This window comes from Sorex fumeus, unplaced genomic scaffold (assembly GCF_029834395.1).
Source record: "Sorex fumeus unplaced genomic scaffold, SorFum_2.1 ptg000043l, whole genome shotgun sequence".
Classification (NCBI taxonomy): Eukaryota; Metazoa; Chordata; class Mammalia; order Eulipotyphla; family Soricidae; genus Sorex; species Sorex fumeus.
In genome coordinates this window covers 17,440,146-17,457,681 of record NW_026606100.1, presented here as the reverse complement: position 1 = coordinate 17,457,681, position 17,536 = coordinate 17,440,146, and positions in this window count along the sequence as shown.

The following is a 17,536-nucleotide window of genomic DNA, read 5'->3' as shown; positions in this document are numbered from 1 at the left end:
GTCCGAGCTTGCAAAGCAGTGCAGAGATGCGATCAAGGAAGACCTCAAAGAGAGAAGAGCAGAAGTACTGGTAGATGCGGCAGAAGCCGGGAAAAGTATTCGTAACGCCCGCCTGTCCTTCGCCAACTATAAGACCAAGATGACTGCCCTCCGACGTCCTGATGGATCCATCACATCTTCCAGAATGGCAATGGAGAAGATTATCCATGACTTCTACTCAAATCTCTTCGATAGCCATGTCCACTTGCCGACATACCAAATTCCACAGGATGGATATGTCGTTCCCAACGTTCTCCCTTCCGAAATCCGACACGCCATTTTGTCGGTAAAGAAACAAACAGCACCCGGCCCAGACAAGGTCAGACCTGAACACCTGAAGAACCTGCTGTCAGTACTCATCAATACACTGGCTCGGCTCTTCACTCGCTACCTGTCTGAATGCAAGGTTCCGTCCCAGTGGAAAACCAGCAGGACCGTACTACTGTTCAAGAAAGGAGACATCCATGACATTGGCAACTATCGCCCGATCTGCCTATTGTCTGTCATCTACAAGTTGTTCACTCGAGTCATCCTGAATAGGATTGGCAGAACACTAGATGAAGGACAACCATGCGAGCAAGCCGGGTTCCACAAAGGATTCAGCACCATCGACCATATCCACACGATAACCAAGCTCATTGAGGTTTCTCGGGAGTTCAAGATGCCGCTCTGCTTAACGTTCATTGATTTAAAGAAGGCCTTTGATTCTGTTGAGACGGAAGCGGTCATTGAAGCCCTAGCCAATCAGGGCATTCAAGCCCAATACATCAGGATCCTCCGTGAGCTGTATTGCGGATTCACTACCAGGATCTCACCATTCTACAAAGAAGTGATCGTTGATGTCAAGAGAGGGGTGCGGCAGGGTGATACCATTTCACCGAAACTCTTCAGTGCCACCCTCGAGAACATCATGCGACGACTGGAATGGGAAGGAATGGGAGTGAAGATAGATGGTCGGCAACTACACCACCTCCGCTTTGCTGATGACATCGTTTTAATAACACCAAACATCAGCCAAGCAGCACAAATGCTGGCCGACTTTGACCGTGAGTGTGGAAAGTTAGGACTACAGCTGAATCTTACGAAGACAATGTTTATGAGAAACAGCCTTGTTCCTGACACTAATAGATCAATAATCTAATTTCCCATGTAAATTCCTGGGAGTCTTGAAATTTTACTTAAATTCAGAGGTGAGGAATATCCAACCCATGAAACATATAAGGCCCATGAAATCATCTGTCTGGCCTGGTATATGGTAGGACATACAGATATGCTTCTGCTCATAGCTCACCTGCCTGCATTGTAGAAACTCAACCTTATACATAAGCAAATGATACTTGGCAGGAAAAAATTCCTATCCTGTTCTATTATTCCTGATTTTCTTTCCTTATTTATTTTAAACCCCATTTAGGAATATGTTCATTTTGTTATAAGATACTTGAACTTACTTTTGGAAGAAGATAATAAATTATAAATAAATGATCATTAATTATAAATTTGTGTCATTAAGATTTCAGCAATCACAAGTTATCTCCCTGAGACATGAGTTCTATTTGCCACCAAAGTAGCAATGAAGGCGTGCCAATAGGCTCTATGCTGCTACAGCTCTTATGCATGAAGATGCCATTAGTATCTTGTTCTTCTCACTGACTCAGCATAGAGGAGAGACAGGAACTTCTTTCCCCTGAGAAACAGAGCAGAAAACTGGTTTTAGCTTTTTGTCAAATAAAATGAATATAGAAATTTTAGAACTGTTTGGAGACAGATGGGCAGGAATGAAATGAAATAAATAGTTGGAATATTCTTCAGTCTGCTTCGGCAACTTTCTTTAGGATGTTTTGTTTGCCAGCAATACTTATTCAAATCTTGTTAGGTTGAATGATTGTGTGAAATCAGCATGACTGTTAGTTATGGTAAGTGAGTCTATTTCCCCTTATTTAGGTAACTTCTTGTTTTCATTCCTTGATACTGTCACAATTCCCCGACTGTTATCTATACAAAAGTGGTACTTATGTGTGCCCAGATATGTGTAGTTAACTATATTTGTCAATTACAAATGTAGGCATCAGAAGAGGAGAAAATCACATCGGTATTGGAGAAAGTGACAATTGTATTACAGTTTGAGAGGGAAGGATAAGAACATTCCAGATAAGAACACTTGAGGCAAGAGTGATCTGAGTATGAAGAAATAGTACAGGGATTAAGGTACTTGCCTTAATCCAAAACTGATTCAATCCTTGGCACTTCATATGGTTCCCTGAGTCAGGACTGACATCTAAGCACAGAGTGAGGAGTAAGCCCTGTATGTCACTGGGTGTGTCCTTAAATGGAACAAACAACAAATGATGCTAAGATGCAGAAGTGTCAGAAAGCGTATGATGATGTGTGGGAAGAGTGAGCATGTGAGATTTTATTAACTAGTGCTATAGACTATGGAAGTTGTGTGAAATATGTAAATTAAATTTTAAAAATAAGATTACATATGTATATTGGAACTAGATTATCAGAAGTTATAAAAATAAAATAATATTTCTACATGGATATATAGTGTAAATATTAAAGGCAGTAAAGACATTTGGAAAAAAAATTAAAGATTATGTGAAAGGGCTGGAATGATAGCACAGCAGTAGGGCATTTGCCTTGTGCGCAGCCAACCCAGCCAAGCTGGGTTCGATTCCTCCATCCCTCTTGGAGAGCCCGGCAAGCTACCGAGAGTATCTCGCCCACATTGCAAAGCCTGGCAAGCTACCCGTGACGTATTCAATATGCCAAACACAGTAACAACAAGTCTCAAAATGGAGACGTTACTGGGCCCGCTCGAGCAAATCTATGAACAACGGGAGGACAGTGTTTGTTTGTTGAGCAGAGCTAGAGCAATAGTTCAAGTTGTAAGGCACTTGCCTTGCTCACGGCAAAACTGATTTTGAATCCTGGTACCTCATAAGAGTTCCCAAGTCTGCCAGGATTGATTCCAGAGTATGCAGAGTTGAGAGTAAGACCTCAGAACATCTGGGTTATAAAACTTCAGCAAGAGATGAGGTGAGGGAGTTTTAAGATCTTGAATCCATGTGATTCAATAAAAATGGAGAGAAGATAGGTGTAGGAAAGAACCAGCATTTAGGGATCTGGGAGATAGCTCAAGGGGCCAGTGGCATCTGACTTATACTTTCAAGGACCCAAGATTGAGCTCAGACACTGCATGCCCAACCTATATCTTCAGATGCGACCCGGGTGCCAACTAGCATCGCCAGATAGAGGAGGGCCATAACACCAGGCTTGAAGAAACTGCACTGATTAACTGAATATTACTGAAGATGGACCCAGGACCACTGAGAACTGCTTGGGAGGAACCTCACAGTCGCTTCCCCTACCTCTCCTCCCAACACACACACACACACACACACACACACACACACACACACACAAGGAACCAGTATTAGCTAAATGCCTATCATGGGCTGGCCTTATTTACTGATACTTCAACTTAATTGTGTTTTTATTATACTGTTCCTGAAAGATAGATAAAGTCACCCCGTTGACAGATAAAAAGAACTCGATGAGACTTTTAGAATCTCATTCTGCTATGAACAACTGAGATTTGAATTCAGTTCTCCCATTCTTTCTGTTTCAACTTTACCCCACCTCCCAAAAAAGACAAAGAAGGAAAATTGAAATTTTCTCTCAAACTGATATCATTCCCAAAGTAAAACAGATATTTTCTGAAAACTTTTGGCTTTTTACCTGGAATAAAAGAAAAAAAACTGTGTTACGGATAAAAAATAGAAGTTATTTAAAAAACTAAAGATAGAAAGGAATAATAGTCACTTGTTGATCCTTTATCCTAATGGTTTTTCTAAGAAATTTACCTGGGTTTTTCACATCAAGTGCTGTGAAAAAGATTATCAGGTAAATGCAATTGTTATGGTCATTCAGTTTAAGAAATTGAAGCTTATTTTCAAAAGTGTAGAAATTTTCCTGATGTTTTAGCCTGGGTTCCTCTAAGGCAGAGACTGAAATAAGAACTTTCCTGGCAAATAGGTTATTAAGGAAGTCACACCAATATACAGGAATAGGAAACTGTAAAGAGCGAAAAATGGTAACAGGGTAAATTAGTCTAAGTTATGAAATCATCATTTTCAGTGAATGAACAGGAGCAACTCAAACCACCAGCACTCTCTGAATAACAAAGAAGCCACAAAATTGTCCTCAGGAGACAGGACAAGGAACTATTAAGTAATATCCTTATATTCCTATTGATCACAGATTTACATCCCTACAATTTAAATTTCTTATCCACTATAATGTTGTGGTTGTCTTGTTGATGACAGAGCAGAAAGCAAGATAAGAACAATTTGCAAAGTGTGGTCAAGATAGCAAGTTGACCATACTTTGCTGTCACTATCACAGCAATGGAAAAAGTGACTATGAAAGGATATGAAATGGGGTATAAGAAGTGTCGGAAAGAGACAAGGTTTTGAACCAGAAAGAGGATTTTAATTCAAGTCCTCTGACCTAAGATCCAAGCTGATCTAGCAATGGTTTCTCACACGTGCCTCAACAACTGGAGGGCTTGTTGAAATGGATATCACCTATCAAGGTTTTGATTTGTAGATGAGAGGTGAAGCCAGAGAATTTTTATCATCCCAAGTGAGCCTCTGCTGCTGCCTCAGGGACCACACTTTGAGAAACACACTATGTACGATCTCTCTAAGTGTTTCCAAGATAAGCAAAAAGGAAATGCATCATTGTGGGGGAAACCGTGCCCAATTTTTCTGACTTTTAAGTTCTTGGGAAACAGTTTGGAGAAGGAAATTCTCTATAGGTGAAACAAACTTTAAATAATAAATACTTGTGCAAGAAATGATAAGTCTGATTCAAGGGACTCTAGATGATTTTTAAAAAATGATGATGTACTATCATGTTTTAGGCAAGGGTTCTTTAGAAATCTTTAGAAACCTTGGAACATGATGAAAAATACAAGAGACTGAGAATATGTTGATGCTTGATCTCAAAATGAAAGCATGAGAGAAGACAGGATAGTAGCTACTCTAGGGGCTGGAGTAATCCATTCCCACCCAGCCAATAGGATTTGATCCCCAGCACCCTACTTGGTCCTCTGAGCACCTCTAGGAGTGATCTGTGACTGCAGAGAGCCAGGTGTAAGCTCTGAGCACTGCTGGGTGTGGAACGGCAACAAAAGGGAACAGTTGCTGCATGCTTTGTATTCGGGAAGCAAGCTTAATAGCAAAATTCACAATTTTTACTATATGTAATGAACAGATTTTAAACCTAAAAATAAAATCCTGTTAAAATAAATAAAAATAAGAATAAAAAAAATGATACCGCTCAGCTTATAATAGGTGACAATGAGAAATCATCGGAACAGTACATTAAAAATCTGTCCTGTCCAGAGTAATCATTTCCAACTGTTTGTCATGGTGGACCCTTCTCTATTCTAACCTCCCTTCTCCCATCCCCACACTTTTAACAAGCTTCCAATCATGGTCCAGTCATCCTGGCCCTCATTTCATTTCTATGCCCCATGGGTAATAGTCTCATACTGGTTTTTTTTATATCCCACAAATAAGCACAGTAATTATGTTCCTCTCCTTCTGACTCATTTCAGTCAGCATGATGCTCTCCATGTTCATCCCTTTATTAGCAAGTTTTATGACTTCATTTTCCCCAATAGCTGCAATGGTTCCATTGTGTAGATGTACCATAGTTTCTTTTTCCAGTTGTCCTAGGCACTCAGGTTGTTTCCAAATCACTCTGGACAAGAACTGAATGCTAAACGTAGGTAAAGGGATATACATTACAGCTTTACAGTACCTGTACCACAAACCCTAATGACCAAAAGGAAAGAGAATGAGAGAAAAAGATACTGAGTGAGAGAGGAAGAGAGAGTGACAGAGAGAGTGACATAGAGTGACAGAGCGTGAGAGAGAAGTGTCTGCCATAGAGGCAGACTGGGGTGGAGGTGGGGCGAAAGGACGGAGATTGATCACACTGGAGAAGGGACTGGTGTTGGGACATTGCATGACTGAAACTCAATCATGGACAACTTTGAAACTGTTTATCTTATGGTGATTTAATTAGAATTTTTAAAAATTTATCCTGTAACCTAGAGAGGAAGGAACAGAAATTGGCAAGTGCATAAAAAGTGCTACTAAATTTGCTTCAGCTAAAACTCTTTCAATAAGTTGTTTGTGATTAAACTGGGTGAAGGGAAGAATGAAGCATGCCTTGTGAAAAGGACAGGAGAGAACATTCTCCAGAGGGAACCCCTTGCACTAGGGAATCCTGAAAATGATAATGAGTTGGAAACAATACTCAGCTCAGTTTGATTGGTTTCATGATATATGCCATAATCAGAGTGTGAAGTTTTCACTTGCCAACTAAAATGTTTGAACTGAATCTAGCAGCGGAGAGATATTGAGGTGTTTTAAAAAAGTGGCAAGAGCTGATTTTTTAAGATTCAATTTTTCACAAAGATTTCTAGATGAAGATAGAAAATGAAGTTTTTTGGAAGAATATGATGTGAATAGAAGATGAAATGTGGAAGTGAGGTTTTCAAAGCAAAGTAGTGACAACAGGGATATTATTATTGAAGAGGTCAGATTCTAAGGACAATGAAAGTCAAAATCTGAATTTAGAATATTTCAGCAAGAGAGAGAGTGTGAGAGTTCTGGAATTAGTATTAACTTGAAGATCCTTCAAATATGATTTCCTTTATATGAATCTCAGGATAATATTGTATGTTTCTCCCATAATGCTTGGTTCTGTTACTAGTCACTTTGCTATAGGTATCTAAAAGAGGTTAAGTTAAAGATTAATGTAGTGTTCCATAAATAATAAATATAAACGTAGATCCCTGAGCCCTCCCAGAAGTGAGCCCTGAGGACAGAGCCAGGAGAAAGCCGTGAACACTCCTGAGTGTGGCCCAAAACAATAAATCAATAAATACTAAATATGGATTAAATAAATGTTTTAAGTTCAAATATGTTATCCAGGAATGTTTCACATATTCCCTGGGATCTTTTAAGTTCTCCTTGTGTCTTCAGCTACAATCTAAAAGCCCTTATTCACAAAGGATTTCTCAGGATCAGTGTTCTACGGAGACAGTCTGGGAAATAAGTGCCCTTCCGCTTCACACTGAATTACCTTAACAGATAGAGAAAAAAGTGAATGATACTTCTCTCAAAGGAAGTATCATAGACTTCAAAAATAGCTAAATATTTGACAATATCTAATCCGTCCTTTAGTATATATATATATATATATATATATACACATATATATATTCTATATATATATAGATGTACTTTTTAGCAAATCAGGTAAATTCTAGATCTCAGTGTTCTCATCTGAGAAAAACAACTAATCTTTTCTACCTCATGGAGTAGCTAGGGAATTAGAAAATATATTTGGTGCTTAAATAACAATAGCTATCGATTTACATTGGGGAAGTGAGAATTTTGACTTATATTATTAGTACTGCTTTTGTTATGACTTTTGATAAGTTGGGAACGTCCTTATTCCATTTTGTTTTCTTGCACTTGAAATCAACTTTTGTTTTTTACTACTCACATTGCCCATAAGTGCTATTTCTACCTATCGTGTGTGTTTGCTGCTGGTGGATTTTGCTTTGGCTTTTGTTTCCTGAGTCAATTGGACAGTTAGTTGAAAAAAAGTCAAATAGTATAGCTCTAAACTCTAGTATCTTAGCGCTAACCATTATAAAGTTAAGAGAGTTTTCTTTTTCAGAAAAAAATGTTGAAGCAGAGTGAGAGATCCTGGGAGCTAAACCGTAAGCTATTTTTGTACTTCTATGGCTCTAGATCTAATTTCTATTTTGTAAGAAAGATGACTCATAAGGACTCATAAGATTAAATAACAAGCATGTCAGAAAAAATAACTATTATAAGCTTTTAAGTTTGAAGCTGAAAATGATTAACATGGTATTATGAGGATACTTCTTCTGAGAGGAGGTAGATGTTAGCTTAACTAGAACAGATAGTACATGATAAGTGCTTTGACAAAAAATTCTCAGATTCTACTCAAATGCTCTCACAACCAAAGTAATTTAGAAACTTCGGTGTGATATATTATCCTTGATCATTACAGTGAACAAATTTTTAAACATGTGTCTTTCACTCTATTGCTCAGAAATTTTCCACGATCCTCCACTGTTGAATAAATTAACCACAAATTCATTAATGTGCATTATTTAAAGATATCCATGGGCACCATGAAACAAAGTGTAATTAATTTATGTATCTTATGCTTGTACTTAAACTTCAATGCATCTGTGGATGAACTGGGAATCTTGAGAAAATTTGCACTAATTTAAAATATCTGGCATAAAATAAATTAAATACAGAAGTATGGTGATGTTGAAAGGCAGAGCTAGTGAAAAATATCCCACAGAAAAGAAAAGAAGTGAAGAAACCTGAAAAGCCATCCAAAATTTTTCCCTTTGAAATGTATATGCTGTTTTAATGTGTAGTGGTGGAGGCTGGATGCGTGTGGTAGAGATCATAGGTATTTGTCTTACTCTTTACAGGTGGCATTTCTCTCTGTGTACTTAAAACATGCCAAGTTTCCTGGGGATATGGAACCAATAGTCTAAAACTATTTGATCCTTTTTCATCAATATTAGGCCTATGTTCTAAAAAGGAGAATATATACCTCTCGCACTTTTTAGAAAGATCTCCCTCCTACTGCCTCAGAAGTTAGCACATTTTTCGTCTCTCTTTGGTTTGAGAATTTTAATTATGATGTTTGGAGCTGAACTTTAGTTACAAAGTCAATTCAGAGTCAAATGGGATTTTCTATGTACATGAAACATGGTAGAGGACTCCTAAATTATTACGGTGGTTATTTATTAAACACATAATGTATAATACTATAGTGGTTCTTTATAATCATTGTCTTATTTGATTTAGTAAATACACATAAACGAGTATCTGTTCAATTGAACTAAATGTCTTATAATATTGAAACTCTCTTCGAGATTTCAGTTTTAGCCTGTTCTTTCTATAAATGTTACAAAATGATGATTAGTTCTCCATGTTACAGATGTTGACTGTTTAGAATCTCTTCATAATTTAAAGAGAATTAAAGTAATTGCTGAAGACTCTTTGTAACTAAAGGTGACTTTGAATGTTAGTGATGTGTTTGCACTGCTCCTGTTTGATATTCAGAGAATATGTTGTTTTAAAAACTTGGGTTTCCTGGCCTAGTTGTTCCTTCTGGTATTTTTCTATCAACTCCCAATTGAGTCATTTTAATTTTAATGAAACTGTTACTTAGAAGATGATGATTCCAATATTATTGGAACTTCTAATGTGGATCTCACTTTGGCCTTTACGTGGCCAATGGTCCCATTTTGAAATTCAGTCCATGGATTATGTTTCCCTTCATTGAGTTCTGTGAAGGAAATACATTAACAAGAGTTAAATTGTTACTTGCTTGCTTTCCATTTTGTGAAGTCCAAAGGTTAATAAAATGGAATTGTTTTCTCAGAAAAGCTTGGTTGTAATATTTAACTCCCAGTTTGTTTCTGGGACCAACCTCAAGCAAAGATTTTCCTGTTTTGTGGATTTACTCATGCATAAATGACTCCGTTCCTGGTCTCTACCACAGTGGTTTTATCCTTGGCTATATTCAAAGTTAGAAACTTTGGAGTCTTCTGTGAGTGTAGCTCTTCAGCCTTCCCTACAGTTCTAGTTCTAGTAGCTAGAGTGGTGCTGAAAAGAGAAGAGGAATCATACCCCTAGGTTAGGGTCCTGACTAACAAAGAGTCTATGCTGGATTATGACTTTTCTTCATGATGCCCATAGACCAAAGAGTTTGCAGGGAAACTGTTTACTCTGATTCAAGAGGACTATGATAGTTAACAGGGGCTTCTTGAATGCAATAAGAAATAATGATACCTGATGTATGCTAAATACTGCTAGGATCTAGAAGTACACAGTTGGACTGGACATATCTGATTTCCAGCAGGTCACAGCTAGTAGTAGTAGTATTTTTTTTAATATCACTGTTTTTTTTTACTACTTTCTCTTCCACAGACCCTCACTACTATGATATTGAAAGGTCCAGCCAAAGATATAACTACACTTCCAAATATTTTCCAGACTTACTTAATTTTGCCTTTCAGCTCAATACTCAGTATTTTCCTTTACTGATACCCTGCTAGCTTGCTTTAACCCTAGTTATCCATATTTATTTATACCCCCTTTGAGTTTAATGACTCATTTGAGCTCTTTTCTCTTCTGTAGCATTTTTCCCTTCCCCTTTAACATTGGGGAAATTGGGTCCTAAATATTCTGCAACTTTGGTATCATGGGAGTTCTGGCCCTCAACATAAGCATCCCTGACCTTCAGGATCCTTAAATAGCACTGAAGTTCCTAAACTGAGGAGAAATTCACTTTTGCTAGGTCAACAAAATTTAGCATAACAGACACTATTCTAGGCACTGGGGAATGCATCAGAGAGATAAAGACAAAAATCCCCATGTTCACTGAATTTACATTATAGTAATACAAAATGATGAATATTAATAGTTTACTAATTTATGAATGATATAGCTAAAATAGCGCGACTATTTATTTAATTTTCTCTAAATTTTCAGGATACCTTAAATATCCTTAAATATCCAACCCACACGGCAGAGCCTGGCAAGCTATCCGTGGTCTATGCCAAATAGACCAAATTGATATGCCAAATCCAGTAATAAATGGATCTCATTTCCCTAACCCTGATTATGCAGAGTCGAGAAGGATATGGAAGGAGAAGCTGATAAAACACCAAGGCAGACATGGGCTGCCAAAACGCAGAAAAACAAAAATGATTGTCTGTACTTTTAATGCTCGTACGCTGGCATCTGCTGCATCCATTGAAGACCTTATGGTACAAGCACGAAAGATCAAGTACGACATCATTGGTCTGACAGAAACGAGAAGACATCAATCCCATCATGCTGTTTTCAACACTGGAGAAGAACTGTTCCTTGGAACATGTGATAAAAGAGGCGTCGGTGGTGTCGGTATCCTTGTCAACACAAACTTAGTCACAAGCATTGATTCATTTGAATGCCTAACAACCCGAATCGGACGATTACACTTGAATAAATGTGGCTCACTACCGGCAGTTTCTATCTTTGTTGTCTATGCACCAATATCCAGTTATGGTGAAAAAGAAACTGAGAAATTCTACATGGAGCTGGAGAAATTCTATAAAGAAGATCACACCTTCTACAAGATCATTGTTGGTGATTTTAATGCCAAGATAGGACCAAGAAGATCAGTCGATGAACTCCACATCGGAACCCATGGCCTGGAATGGAACGAACAGGGTGACAGACTGTCTGAGTTCATCATGTCAACCAAAACCTTCCATGGTAACTCACAATTCCAAAGGGCTGAATCTAAACGTTGGACATGGGAGTCTCCCGATGGACGGTTCCACAATGAAATAGACCACATCATATTCAATCGGCGGTTTTGCCTAACCGATGTTGCTGTTGTCCCAAAATTCCAAACAGGATCAGACCACCGTCTTCTTCGTGCAAAATTCTACCTCACAGAACGAGGAGAAAAGAATGCAAGGTTTAAGAAGAAGACTCCCAGAACAACCACCAACTGGGAACTCTTTGGCTCTGTTGCAGCAACATGGGAAGATGCCGTCATTGACAACATTGATGAGGAATACGATCGAATGATTCAGCACCTCCATGATTGTGCAAGGAATGCCAAGAGAGAGATAACCACAAAAAACCGTCTTTCTTCGAACACTCTTGAACTTATTCGCCAACGTGGTGTGGCACGTGCCTCAGGCAACCACAAGCAAACGTCCGAACTGGCAAAACAGTGCAGAAAAGCCATCAAGGATGACCTCAAAAACAGGAGAGCAGCAGTACTGGTAGATGCAGCAGAAGCTGGGAAAAACGTTCGGAATGCCCACCTGTCCTTCACCAACTACAAAACCAAGATGACTGCCCTCCGACATCATGATGGATCTATCACATCTTCCAGAAGGGCAATGGAGAAGATTATTCATGACTTCTACTCAGATCTCTTTAATAGCCACATCCACTTGCCCACATACCACATACCACATGATGGATATGTCGTTCCCAATGTTCTCCCTTCCGAAATCCAACATGCCATCTTGTTGGTAAAGAAACAAAAAGCACCTGGCCCAGACAAGATCAGACCTGAACTCCTGAAGAACTTACCATCAGTACTCATCAATACATTAGCTCGACTCTTCACACGCTACCTGTCTGAATGCAAGGTTCCATCCCAATGGAAAACCAGCAAGACTGTACTACTATACAAGAAAGGAGACATCCACGACATTGGCAACTATCGCCCAATCTGCCTATTGTCTGTCATCTACAAACTATTCACTCGAGTCATCCTGAATAGGATTAGCAGAACACTAGATGAAGGACAACCATGTGAACAAGCTGGATTCCAAAAAGGATTCAGTACCATTGACCATATCCACACAATAACCAAGCTCATTGAGGTATCTCGGGAGTTCAAGATGCCGCTCTGTGTAACGTTCATTGATTTAAAGAAGGCCTTTGATTCTGTTGAGACGGAAGTGGTCATGGAAGCCCTAGCCAATCAGGGCGTACAAACTCAATACATCAGGATCCTTCGTGAGCTCTATTGCGGATTCACTACCACGATCTCACCATTCTACAAAGAAGTAATCATCCATATCAAGAGAGGGGTTCGGCAGGGTGATACCATTTCACCAAAACTCTTCAGTGCCACCCTCGAGAACATCATGCGACGACTAGAATGGGAAAACATGGGAGTGAAGATAGATGGTCGGCAACTACACCACCTCCGCTTTGCTGATGACATCGTTCTAATAACACCAAACATCAGCCAAGCGGCACAAATGCTTGCGGACTTTGACCGTGAGTGTGGAAAGGTCGGACTACAGCTGAATCTTACGAAGACAATGTTTATGAGAAACAGCCTTGTTCCTGACGCTCCATTCGCTCTCAACGGAACCACCATCTCCGAATGCAACAGTTATATATACTTAGGTCGAGAAATCAACATGATGAATGACCTGGCACCTGAGTTACGCAGGAGGAAGAGAGCGGCTTGGAATGCCTTCAAGAGCATTGAAGAAATAACTAAAAGGACAAAGAACCTCCAGCTACGAGCACATCTCTTTGATTCCACTATTCTTCCTGCATTAACATATGCCTCAGAGACCTGGATCCTACGAAAACAGGATGAGAACACTATTCGGGTCTCTCAAAGAGGAATCGAAAGAACTATGCTTGGAATATCACGATTCACTCAAATGAGAGATAGAATCCGGAGTTCTGATCTTCGTCAACGCTCAAGAATCAGGGATGCTGTCTCATTTGCCAAGACATCAAAAATCAGATGGGCTGGACATGTAATGAGGTTTACAGACAACCGCTGGACTAGAGCCATTACTGATTGGATTCCACGAGACATCAAAAGATCACGTGGACGCCCACCTATAAGATGGTCAGACTTCTTCGTCAATGATCGGTTTGAGGCTCTACATGTTCCTAAAACGAACAGATACCATTGGGCTACGCTAGCACGCAACCGGGATGAATGGAGACGTTACCTGCACCCGCTCGAATAAATCGATGAATAATGGGGATTAAGTGATTAAGTGATTAAGTGATAGCTAAAATACAGGTCTTTCTCATTATTTACAGATCCCATACTTGTGAATTTCTTACCTACTGTCTGTAATTTGAAAACTGAACACAGTATTTCACTTGTAAACATGTCAGATCAGTAAAAATGAGTTACCCAATAGAGTCATTCATTCCTGGCCAGGTAGAACAAGGAAAGCCTCTGCCTTCCTATTTCTATTCTCATACTCTCAATATAACAGGCACACTTTTCTGGATCTATTTTTGCCACTTCTTGGGTTCATTCTTATGTTACTGATTTTGCTGTTTAAAATGCCTTTCTAGCATACTGGTAAAGTGCTGTACAGCTTTTTGAGGACAAGAGACTGTTCACCTTACAGAGGAAATTTATGTTAGATAGCAATTTTTAGACTTGAACTCAATATTAATGCAACTAAAATATGTATTTAATTGAATACCTTTAAACAGAAGTATACATACAATAAAAGCTCTGCGTTGTTGATTAAATAAAACATAATAACCAAGGCTCACAATAAGAGCTGTGGTGAAGGAGAAGGGAAAAACAGAAAAGTAATATATTGGCATTCCAGGCGAGGAAACTTTTTTCAAGGAGAAGGGAATGCTTGAAAGTGTTGAAAAAGAATAATAAAAGAAGGCAAAATGCTTGATCCTGAAAAGTTTTGACTATGGTCATGCACAGGAGGTCAACTGTTATTTACCAAGTATACTTCCATATTCCATACTCTGTTATTATGTATTAAATGTTTAGTATCATGGTCACATAAATATTTCAATGTTTTGTATTAAATTATTTATGTATTAAATATTCCAGTTCAAATATTTAATACTGCACTGTCGCACTGTCCTCCCATTGTTCATCGATTTGCTCGAACAGGTCCAGTAACCTCTCCATTGTGAGACTTGTTGTTACTGTGTTTGGCATATCGAATACGTCATGGGGAGCTTGCCAGGCTATGCTGTGCGGGCGAGATACTCTCGGTAGCTTGCTGGGCTCTCCAAGAGGGGCTGGAGGGATAGCACAGCGGGTATGGTGTTTACCTTGCACGCAGCTGACAGGGACGACCCAGGTTTGATTTTAATACATTAAATATTAAAATATTCAGTTCCATTTTTTATATCATTGATCTTAATATCCACCCCACTAATTGTCAGGTATTACTAGGTCCAAGAACTGAGATGTGCACTATCTTTTAAAGTTTTCAAAGACTCAATAATATTTTTTTAAAAGGAAGGAGACAGCCAAAGATACAATCACACAATAAGTTTATAATAAGAGTTTATAAGTTTCTATGAGCAGTGCTTATTCAGTCAGGACTCTGATAACCTTATTTGTCATGATGATGGTTGTCTAAATAAGTCAACAGGTACTTGTGGGCTTAGCACAAACTGGGTGGCTTAAGGAACGGATATTTATTCTCATTGTTATGGAGACTAGAAATCAAAATCCAAGGTTTTAGCACAGTATTGCTCCAGAAACTTTGAGGAGAACACTGCCTTACTTCTTACTTTCTGGTGACTGTTGTTGATCCTTGGCATTCCCTGACTTCTAGTAGCTTCATTGCTCTAACCTCTATCTTTACCAGCATGTAATAGTCACCTTGTGTGCTTCCATCTTCATGAGGTCTTTATCTTCTTATATGGTTATCAGTTACATTGAATTAAGGTTCACCTAATAATCTCAAGTTAATTATATCTAAAATGACCATACTCTTAAGTAAATGAATAATTTACTTGAAATTCAACAGATAATAGAAGTTTTACATAAAAATAATATAACATTCCTAGATAACAGAAGTTGGGATATCAAGGTGCAATACAATTCAATCCATAATGAAGGATAAGCTTATAATTAGGAAAAATATATAAGAACGGCACTTGGGTGCCATTATATTCCTATAATATTTGAGCTAAGTCCTTCAAAATCTGCAATGGTCTGTCAAGTAAAAACATGAATAAAGTCATTCTAGCTACAAAAATAAACATATGCAAAGTTACAGCAACAGTAGGAACTTTGATGCTTTATGTATGTAGTTCTTTCTCGCTTGAGAAGGTGGAGAGTAGATTAAATATGGATGGAGAATAAATTAAATATAGGGATGATAAACTTGAACAGAGTTTGGTTGTGATTTGAACATGTTAGAAATATGTTCTAAGAAAAATATAAACCCTAAATGACAATATCAAAGGAAGTGACAATAAAGTATTTTAAGAAAGATGTCCATGGTTGTAAAATGGAGCAAGGTTAGAGTGATTATATCTACATGAGAAGTAGTAGCAGCCCTAGGAAATCAATGTTAGCAGGACTGGTAGTGAAGAGAAGTGTGTCGAACCCGGAGATGTTTAGGAGGAAAAATCACACTTTATGTGAGGGGCGGGAAATGGCAAAATATGGCCCATTTTCTGATGAGTATGACTGGGAACACAAAAAGAGGAGAATATCAGTGGAGGTAGGAATAGATTGAGGATGGGAAAGTTGCTGAGCTCGTGATACATGTAAAGATGCCACAGGGAGCCCAGGCAGTTAGCATGCACTGCAGGCTATAATCTTTGTGCTTTTCCAACCATATCCTATTGTCTACTAAAGTCTCACTATCAAAAGACTAATGAAACACAAAATGACCAGTATACTATTTAGCGCTCAGTATAATAGGAAGTCACTGAATGAAAGGTCCTTGGGTTACATGACGAGAGAATAATCTTAGAGGTAAAAATTCTTGAACTGGGCTTTAAGAACAGAATTTGAAAACCCAGAAATGTTGAGAAGGAAAACCCAAGTCAAGACACAGTGGGAGGAAAGGTGAAGAGTGAGCCTGAGCTTAGCTTTCTGAGGTTGCACTGTTCATTTTGAGAAGCAGTGAGAGGCAAGGTTGAATGGAACTTGTGAAGAGAATTGAGAGAGACCTGGACAATCAAAAAGCAAGTCACTAAGAATGTTTTAATTTCCCACTGCATGCTCAGAGTAACTTGCTGATTTTAGATTCATATTGTAGTCCTGTAGCACTGACGTATTCGATATGCCAAAAATAGTAACAAGTCTCATAATGGAGACAACGTTACTGGTGCCCACTCAAGCAAATCAATGAACAACGGGAGGTCAGTGCTACAGTGCTACAGTTGTAATCCTAGCCACCTATTATATCAATAATCACCTGTAATTCACTTACTGATTAAAAACTGACACACAATTCGATGTTTATCAGCAAAATTTTCTACCTTCTAAAGAGCATATTTATACAAGGACAATCGAATCTTTTATTAATATACTTAGTTTAGATGATTAAAATGTAGCTCATTAAAATGCTATCATCACATAAATTATAAAATCTGACTATCTGGATTTAAAGCCCCATTGTCAAAAGAATCTTCATTTTCACATACTTACATAGGTGATACTTAAGCACAAGAAATTGAATAACTTTTAAAGCCCTTGGTTGGTTACCTTCTTTAGGTATTGGTTCAATAACTGAACTGAACTACATTCTCCTGGAGTTCATTGGAATCAATCTAATGACATCTATTACTGGCATAGATGTCAAACCAAATCAGCACCTAATTAAGTGCAGTTTCATTCAGGAAATGACTAGAATAGACAGACTGGCTATAAAAGTACCTAAATATCTGGTTAATTGGATTAAAAAAATAATTGAGTTATTTTATCAATGTGAGAACACAATAAAAATATAGCTCTTTATAATGTTCTCACATTATTGGTGTTAGGTGAGTATATTGAGGATATTAATAAGATAAACGTGGCTTATAAAGATTAATTGCAAAACAATGTAAAGTCAGAAGAGAACTTA